This window comes from Cyprinodon variegatus, unplaced genomic scaffold (genome assembly GCF_000732505.1).
Source record: "Cyprinodon variegatus isolate N-32 unplaced genomic scaffold, C_variegatus-1.0 Scaffold15, whole genome shotgun sequence".
Lineage (NCBI taxonomy): Eukaryota > Metazoa > Chordata > Actinopteri > Cyprinodontiformes > Cyprinodontidae > Cyprinodon > Cyprinodon variegatus.
In genome coordinates, this window is record NW_015150468.1 from 2273205 (window position 1) to 2283500 (window position 10296).

The 10296-nt window shown below is 36.3% G+C and overlaps 1 protein-coding gene across 2 annotated transcripts in view; it reads left to right on the plus strand.

The window, feature by feature from the left end:
• The window catches only part of LOC107091297 (glypican-6-like), a 188056-nt gene that overhangs the window by 24962 nt on the left and 152798 nt on the right, over positions 1-10296 (plus strand). The gene's annotated exons all lie outside the window — the stretch shown is intronic.

The following is a 10296-nucleotide window of genomic DNA, read 5'->3' on the forward strand; positions in this document are numbered from 1 at the left end:
CTTTTTCTCATCTTCTTCTCCTTCTTTCCCATCACCCTGCTTGCCAGAGGTTTGCCTGCTGTGTCTAAAAGTAGCTAGCAGCAGCAGCCCTGATAGACACAGCTCATTGGCTAATTTGTATCACGTGTAGCCTGGTCGCAGAAGCTCTGGAGGGCTTTTCCGTACAAACAGGAGACGCGGTGCAAGTGAAATTAGACACTGTCGTCGGACAACATGCAGTAATTTATAAATGCTTTCAATCAGGTTGGGTCCAGATCAGCCAGCAGGTGGGTCTGGATGTGGACCGCAGTCCGCTAATCTGTGACCTCTGCTCTAATGCAATCTGTACTATTAAATATTTTTCTGGAGGGAAATTTTTTTTTCTTATATAAATATAACTTAGAGCATCTTCCTGGATCTTTATTGGGCTAATTTCTTTTAAATTTGAATGGAACTATGACTATAAACTTGTGCAATTAATTTAGTTTACATAATATAACATGTTACAGGTTTTATCTCCAAAATTTAAAAGGTTGACTAATTACACCTGAATGATTAATATGTTTTAATTTTAAAGAGCCTAGTTGTTTTAATTTAGGATCAGCACAATGAAAGAGAAGTGGGAAGCTTCCTGTTGTATTTTTGTGTTGTGATCTCCCACTTTGTTGAACAACATCTTTCATGTCTACATGTACAGCTGAACTGGATGACCTGCTAAAGCAATAAGACACATAGTGATGGTTTAAAGGACTTTCAATGTGTTTAGTTATGATTTAGTAATTTTCTTTCCACTGAAGAACTAGATATTTTCACATCATGATACAAATCCAACTTGAGGTTCACAGAGGGGGAATTATATATACCTTCTATATTTGTCAGGCCATTTAACTTCAACTGGAGCTCAGATGAAATTCACTGTGGTCTCTGTCCCTCATTATGATCCCCAAGATGCAAGAGTAAACCTTTTCAGAACCTCACTTCACATCTTGTGGAGTGAATATAAGGGATTAGTTGGGGCTTACAATTAGGTCCTACTGAGTCAGCATCCAAGTTTTACTGCTTATTTCATTCTGCGTTATGCTGTCAGCTTCTATCCCTGTGCACCATGCACAGCAGTCTCACTCTCCCGTTGACTCTGCAGCTGCTCTTGCCCTGTTTGAGGCACTCAGTGTAATTTTGCAGGTAAAGAATGAGAAAGGTTGACACTGGACTAAACAGTCGCTATGGACTTCTCATGAATGGACACATTCTTTCCAACTTTGATTGTGCAAGTACTTTCTCACAATATCCTTTTTTCTCCTGTTCTCATCTTTTCACTTAAAATTTCAGCTTAGGAGGAGCAAGCAGTGACAGGTCTGTCCACGTATCTGGGTACAAGTGTAGCTCAGATTGAGACAAAACGGTCTGCAAGTATACTGGTATGCACAATCAGAATATAAGGCTACAACTGTTGATAACTTTACTAAATGAATATAATCAATAAGTAACTGGATAGAAAATGGTTCCTGAAAGAATTTCTTTTTGTTTTTTGGACAGAGTGTATTGTGAGAAGAGAATGTTTTTATTTATTCACAAAGTAACAGCGAGAAGCCAGCAATGAGGATAATATACACCTCTACACTGCCACTTGGGCAGGAGGTCCACGTCTGGGCCTCCCTACTGAAGCTGCTACCCAACCTTGGATAAGCGGAAAAAGATGGATGGGGCAGAACAAAGAATGGGCCTATCAGCTAACAGGGAGCAGGTGTGGATAAACGTAGCTAGAAGGTAGATAGGGGAAAAGAGAATCGTACAAGAGGGCAACAGAAAGTAATTAAGAATGCAACACAGCTTAAAAAAACACAACAAAACAAAACAGTATGACATAAATAACTGAAAAAAGTGAAAATATAGAAAAAGATCAACAGGATGTTCATAAAACCTTTCTGAAAATCCCAATGATTATTGTACTCTTATTTTGACTGGAGCAGACTTTTAGGCGGGTTATAACCCCCCACAAATTATCATTATGGTGCTCATCACTTGATCATTTATTCCCTAGAAAAAGGTTAGAAAAACATTTTTTTTTCCTTTTTTTTTAAACAGTACATAGTATTCATTAGCTCTTCATCATTCAGCGACATTTAATTTATTTGTGGGTATGACTGAGCTTCTTTTTTGCCCTCTAATCTAGGTAATGTCAATCCAATGAAAGGAGCCTTGAACGAATTTCATCCCAAAACAAAGAGAGGACAGTGAAGGCGCAGATGTGGGAGACAGCTTAAGCTCTGCCCGAGTCAATAGATCTCAAAGATAGAGGTGTCAACCTTTTAAAAGGAACATGCAGCTCAAGCAGACTTTTGGCAATTACTGCTCAGTGTGCTGAACTTGTCTCAAACCATTTAGTATAAAGAGAGGGCAGGGAAGGAAAAAAAATGACCTGCTCTGTCACAGGCTATCATTTTCAGAAAACTTTAACCTTAGTCATGTAGTTGAGCTCAGTTTTTTCCTGTATGGTCATCATTTTCTTTATAAATAGCATATTCTTTTGTACTTAAAAGTAGCTGTTATACTGTATATCCTTCAATTTATCAAACTGACATTGTGTGGGGGGGTTTCTTTTATTAATTTCTTGAATTACAGGAACTGCTAGATTACTGAGCAGTTATGGTATGAATATACATATCTGTCTTGCAAAATGAAAAATGACATGGTCCCATAGAAGGCTTACTAGACCATCTGTCTTTAGGTTCTTTGATCCCTGTTGTGGTATTTAGTAAAAATGCAAAGAGTGCAATGGTGTTTATGAGCTGTAGGCAGGTGGATGGTTTGCAGATCTGAATTTTTTGGCTTCTTTCCCTAATCCAAAAATATGCATAGTAGATAAATTGGACTCTTGGTATTTACCTTAGGTATTAGTGTGTGTGTTTGTGTGTGTGTGTGTGTGCGTGTGTGTGTGTGTGTGTGTGTGTATGCACATCTTTGTTTGTTCTGTGTGACTTTGTGATAGGCTGGCCACCTGTCCAGGTTGTATGCCACCTCTCACCAAGTGATTGCTGATAGCAGCCCTGGGATAGCAGCCCCGCTTGGATAAATAGGTGTAGACAATGAATGGATGGAGATTGTTCATTGGTTTCAAATAATTTTTGTTTGTTTGTTGATTTCACATACAAAAATGTAGTGACATCTTCTGTAAAATGCACTTCAGGTGGATCTATTGGCCATACAAGCTGTTTCCCAACAGCATGTGTACCCTGGGCATGACTGTACTGTGTAAGGTTGTGTGGAGGTTTAATAGAGGACCCGAAATGCTTGGACCCAAATGAGACAGAAGCCGAGGTGGTTTGATTTAATCACCAAAGGTGGAAACTGAAGCAAAAATAAAAAAAAATTAGAAGACCGAAAACCAGAAGACGTCAGGGAAAACACACATGAGGAGCAAAGAAACAACACCGAACCACCAAACAGTAACTTAAGGAGTTCAAATGGAAGACTGAACAAAGACTGGGATAATAAGCTGAGAAGGAGCAGATGTGAATGGAAGCATCTAGAAGTCGGCAAGGGGAAGGAGACTGACCCAAGGGGGCTACAGAGGGTACATAAGAAATACATAAGAGCTCAAATACAACTAAAACAACAATAATAACACAAAATGGAATGACATCAATTAAAACTCAAAAAGAAAACTTAAACAGAACGAAACCATGACATACTGTAGTTCATAAAGGTAATAATTTCATCTCAACTGTAATGAAGGGCTGACTCAAGACCTGTCTCTTTTTAAATGAATTTGTCCTCAGTTTACAATACTTAAAATCAAACAAAAGTAAACAGTCATTTTCATGTAAAACATGCTGTATTCTTAGAATAAAACATTGATATGTGCATGACAAATTATATTAACCTTCTCACACCCCCAAGATTTTGTAATGGTACACATTGAGCAATCCTTAAGTGCAACCATTATTCACTGAACTTGAAGCCTGAAATGTATGAACTGCACCAAGCTGCTGCTTGTTCTCACGTACTGTAGTCTCATCTTTCGATGTGTCCGAAATTTTTAGAACTGTATGCCTAGTATTTTTTTTAGTATGTTTATAAGTATTATTGCTTTGGATCTATTGCATGTTAGTATTTTGGGTCCTGGTACAGTTGGTTTCCTAGTAATTAATATTCTTGTTTGATTTAAGTAACCCTGTGCTATTTGAGTCAAAGAAGATGCCATGATGGCAGCACCAGTGAAAAGCACAGAAAGAATAAAAAAAATATAGTTTATGTAGTTATATACTTTGTGATTACTATTGAAAATAATTCAAATTCACCATTATATAAAGAATGAAGAAATATATTTCCAGGATTTTGCTTGATTTTCATAGATACACAAATCTACATTTAAATTTATTTTGTGGTCTGTCCTGATTTTATTTATTGCTTTTCAGAATTTGTCAGCTATTAAAAATATGATTTTTAGCTGAAAGCATGAGTATTGCATATACTAACCAGTAGCTTTAGATGTCCAGAACTGATTTGTATAGAATCAAAATGCTGAATTACTTCCTTGATATGTAAACAAGTTCTCCAAAGTTCTGCTAATGACCTGCATTTTTGAGTCAGATGTCTTGAAACAACACAAACATCTTAAAGATATAGGACAGACAACATGCAGGAATGGAATTGAAGAACTGTATTCTAGATTCTTCTTCTTGTGGGTCACATTTTCCTAAGTTCATGATTTTTTGTTTGTTTATTTGTGTTGTTTTTTGCTGCCTATGGTAAGCTCATGAAATTTAAAAGGCTACTAAAATTATTCACCTGAAATTAAATGTATCACTAAGAATAACTGAGGAGTAAAATGACCTCATCTGTGTTGTGTACCAACTTGGATGGATGGACAGATGGATGGTTAATTCAGTGCTTATTTTTTTTGCCCATGAACTAAGCAAGATTTATTCAATTCTTTTTCTAATAGCATTTTTATCATATTGAAAGCATGTTTATTCAAAGAGCAAGAGACAAAAGGATGGATGTTTTTGTGACATTTTGCTGTCCATAGAAAGTATTTTTACTCCTTGATCTATCAATATTCTAGATTTAAAGTGATTGTTTAAATTTCAGAAGTGACAAACATTGATAAGCTAGGTATTTAGAACATTATCAAACTATTTATTTATCTGTAGCTAGCTATGATTTGTTTCACTTTTTTTTTGGTGTGCGAACTCTACTATCTAATGGCCTAATAGGTTCCCTGTTTTCCTGTTCGCTGGAAAGTAATTCTCCAGTAGAAAATTAGAGTGAGATAGATATATAGTTGTTGACTTTAAACTAAACTGAAATATGAATATCATAGGGAAGATGGGACTAGTAAACCCCTACTGAAGAACTGAAAGGTCAAGAACATACATCAGTTTCAAATATGTGGCCTTATCTGAAAGCATTGAGTTGTTGTACGTGGCTATATAGCTTTGCGGAACACGGTTGTACATTAGTTCCTTCGAAAAAACAATATTCCAGTGGCTTTTCTAAATGAGACCAGTGCAGGAAGGTGGCGGTCGATCAAAGATAATACATATAATTATTTCAAGATATTTAATGCCCCCACTGTGCAGAGCTTTTGTCTCTTGCTTGAAAACCTCAGTAACCTCAGCATTTCAGCATATAATTCAACATGAAAACAAAGCAGGAAGGTTTTACCCAGGCTGTGCTTGTATTATGGGGTCTATAGACATTTTCATCTTTCTGTTTAGTTGTGTATGTGTTTGGGGGGGGGACTACTATCTTGTTGAAAGAGTCACATAGTTTACCCCCCCACCCCCAGAAAGAACTTCTTTGATGTTGTGACCAAACTTGTAATATGACATAGAAAATAAAAAATCCTTTTTTTTTTGCGAAATCCACAATCTGCAGTATTGAAATAGTTTTATCACATCTAATAAGTGCTTCAAATTTTTTTTGTCACTGTGGATGAGGACAGTGTTTTTTGTTTTTTTTCCTTTTTTATTCTAGATCTGCTAACTTGTTTTGGCATGGAGCTCTGGTGAGACTGTCCTTACTTTATAAATGCTGGCAAGAGTGGTTAAGAGTTGTACCAGATGGGAAAGCCCATATGTGGTTTGCCCTTTGGCCAGGTAGACTAATGAATGCTTTTGGGAGCTATTCTGGCAGCGGACCCTCCATGGGCATAGAACTCCCTCATTTCCCTCAGCTGCTATGAAACATTATGGGGCTTTCACATCTTCCTGTAACATATGTTTATAGTAATAGAGACGAAATTAAAATAATAATAATAAAAAAAACTCCTCCGCACTTTAGATGACTTTTTATAAGATGGGACTGCTATTGTAGAATTCAATATATTTATAATAATGACCAAGTCTAGCTGAAGAAATTGGATTTCATTTTAACCTTGGGTATTTTTTCAAACCTTTTGCATTGAATGATACTTATTATTCTGTTTCTTTGTGCCTTCTAAAAGTGTTACAACTGAAGTGTGTTGTCCTTAAGTAGAATAATGCATCAAAACAGCTTTTCAGGTAATAGAAAAGGTGTTTGGAGCTCATGCTTTGTGAAAACTGCTGAGAAAACTTCAAGGGACTGAATGTGTCTGACCTTCAATGTCTGGTTATAGCTCATAATACCTGTCTGCTGCAAGTAAAGTAATTTAAGTACATGAACTGTATGATATTTAATGTCATAACTGAAACAAGATCATCAGTAAAAATTAAAGTGGAAGGCCAATGAAACGTGCACAATTTGTGGTGCTTCAAACAGGCTTATCACAGTAAAATATCAGTTAGAATGAATAAGTGTGAGACCCCATGACTGTCTACATCTATGAGGCTGCTTTGATTGACCGGCGACCTGTTCAAAGAACACCTTGCCTCCCACCCAGCAACTACTGGGAGTTTCCCTGATATACTGGCGACCTAGTTTATCTGGGAAAAAGAACATCAGTCACAACATCAGTCTAGATAATTATGAACACATTTTCTATCATTTTTGTGTTTATCTAAAGAGACTAAAATGAATTTTGAAGAATATTTCAATATTGCAAATTTAATGCTGTTGTTTTCTTTAACTTTGTTAATATGTACAATACTGTATTTCTGATACACATACATGATACATGTATATTTGACCGACACTGACCTAAAAAATAAAAAAAATAAGAGTCAAACATTGTGTTGCCATAACCAAAATAATGATGCCGAAGATGGAGAGAAGAGTTAATTAATAAGAGAATTGGAGATTTATTTTGTTTACAGCGACTACTGGACAGTTATTATTAGTTATTATTATTTGGGACGACAGTGGCGTCAAATGTAGGAGTTTGCCCGGAAATCGAAGGGCTGACGTTCATGCTCCTGCTGCGGCTTTCAGTGTCATTTTGTCCTTGGCCAGACACTTCCACATTGCCTACTGATGGTGGTCAAAGGCCAGGTGGTGCCAGTGTACGGCAACCTCGCTTCTGTCAGAGAGCCCCAGGGCAGGTGTGACTACGATGTAGCTCACTACCATCAGTATGTGAGTGTGTGTGTGAATGGCTGAATGACTGAATGTAGTGTAGAGCGCTTTGAGCAAGTCTCCCGACTTAAAAAAATGTGCTGTATAAATACAGGCCATTTAACAATCGTTAACAAACAAAAGCAAAAGCAAAAAAAACAACAACAAAAAAACAAACAAAATCAGGGATGTCACACCGGGACATCGCTCTTGTCTGACAGAAGGTAGACCCTGTTTTGGTATGCATTCATGATTTTCTGCTGGTATCTGTAATGAAATGGAGATGTGTAGCACTGTGGCCTAACAAGAAGTCTAGAGGACAGATTTGGACAAGAAAACAATTCAGCTTCTGAAGAGAAGAGAGGCACAGTTGCAAAGTAAAATGTATTAGCTTTGAGGGAAATGCAAAATCATGAGGAAAAAAATTCAGTTTTGCCCTGTTTGGAATTGCACAGCATGCATGTAACAGGCTGAGCACATTCGGACATAAACAATCAATACCGCATTTCAATAAACAGAATACCTTTCCTATAATCAGAGTGCAAAGGGACAGAAAAAAGATACAGTTTTCTGTCCTTAAGTAAAAAAATAAAAACACAGTACAAGGAGGGAAAGAGCAGGAAAATACAGCTTATTACTCTCCCCTCTTTTGAAACCCCCCCACCACCACCACAAAATTCAAAGATCAGAACAAGACAAGACAAGACAATTTCTGAACAGTAAACACATGAACAGCAACACCTACACTCTCTGATAATCACCTCTCACTGCCTCACAAAGTAGTCTACCTATTTAAACATCCCATGACTTTTATTGCTGCATTTTCATCTTATTTAAATGTAATTCCTATTATATTTTTCATAAAATAAAATCCTCCATCTGCTCTAGTAGGAACATGCTCTGCTTATAACGAAGTCAGGCTTTCCCGTGCAGTTGTGCCATACTTCTGTTATTTTAAATAAAACATTTTTTCTCGTGATTTGACCCAGTCAAATGCATGATATTGTTATTATTTTTGGGGAACTGTGACAAAAATTACAACATTCTGAACAGATGGGGATCTGCTCACCCTGCGTAGAAGAAGCTCTCTATGCAATGCAGTTAGTGCAACTGGTGTCACCCACACTTAAGTGTTATGGAATCGAATAGTCCAAGCCTTGCTGTATATTATTGTTGAATAATATGTGAGTTCTAAAGTACGTACCCTAGGTCCACAACAGTTTTGTTAATGCTTGTTATTAGTATTATTTTTGGCAATAGATAGTTGGCAATGATATAGTAGTATCTATGAATAGCTCAAAATGTGCATATGTCAGCTGAGCAATATCAGGCACAGGTTTAAAAGCTTAATCAATTCACATAGACTTCATCTTCTTAGTGGATGAAAGCATGCTGTTTTAGCATCTACCATTGTAAAGAATTCAGTCATCATCTCATTCTCATCTCCTCGTCATCTCCATTGATTCCATTTCCCCCCTGATTTTTCTCCTTAGTTAAGGCATCAGGCTCAAACAATTGGGGCAGTAGCTAAAAGACTTGTTATTGGATTCTGTTCATCCTCTGTTGAAATAACCCCACTAAACGATATCATGAAAGCCATACGTTTTTTGTCGCTTTCGGTATCCATTTTAGTGTGTATACTCACCATGTGGGTTAGCCAATGTTCCGGAATCACGTCACACTTATGGGTTTTGTATGGGCAAAAAAACAGAACCAGAGAATGTGTTTTTCTTTTAAAATTATGATTTATTTTTCAACATTCGTATCTGTATATCTGAAGACTTTAATATTGATGGTAATTAACGAGAAGCAAGTACTTTCAAAAAAAAATTTGTTCTAATGTCCGTATCATTATATATTATGTTAAAAATCACACTCTTCACCCCTAAATATAGCCAGCTCTATTTGTAAGGTAATCAGTTCTCTTGTTTGTAAAATACATAGCCCAAATATAATCATCTTAAAGTAACAATTGCAACATTCAATATCACATTCAAAAATTTCCTCCAGGGGAGGAAATGTACAATCAACATGGGGCTTGCATGCTAATTGTGCACTTGTCAAAGAAACATATTTTTTACATGTTTTATTTCTGTCAAACCATCAACCAGTCTACTGTATGTGTAAAAACATCTACAGGGACTTTATATGTTTACATTTCTTTTCAATCATCCTCTGGAGTTTGTGAAGTTTATCAGAGGGAGTTAAATGCATATGTCCAAGAAAATATAGTAACTAACAAAACAATTTTAATGCATCTGCAACAAATACAATATTTTGATTTTTCTTTGAAAGTTATACATTTAACCTATGTTACATTACACTGGAAAAAATCCCCCCAAAAATTCCTTTCATCCTAAATGATCTCAAAGCTGTAATTGCATACATTTAAATCTCTGAACAGCTCATTTGGAAAGCTGAGCAACACTACATAAGGCGTCTGTGTTCACTTCAGCTGCAAGACATGAATGCAGTATTACCAACTTGGAACAGGATGAACATAATGCAGATTTTTAGCGTTGCAATTTCACAATGTTTACATAACTATTTGCCTATCAACTGGATGAACCTTTGAATAAGCAATTTATCATGGATGTGTACAGGCCAGAGTGAGGTGACTTTTAAGGCAGTGATTATGCCAGTAGTATGTCATGTGTCATATTTATAACAGAAGTTGTTCATGTTGTTTGTGAGTCAACATAAACTGTTTTTTTCTTCTCCCAAACAAAAACACAAATTTATTTATTTTTTATTATAATCTTTACACTTTTTTTTAAATGCTATTGTTTAGGTGTTATTGTTAAGTTTGCATGTTAAAGAAATAGTACACCCAAAACA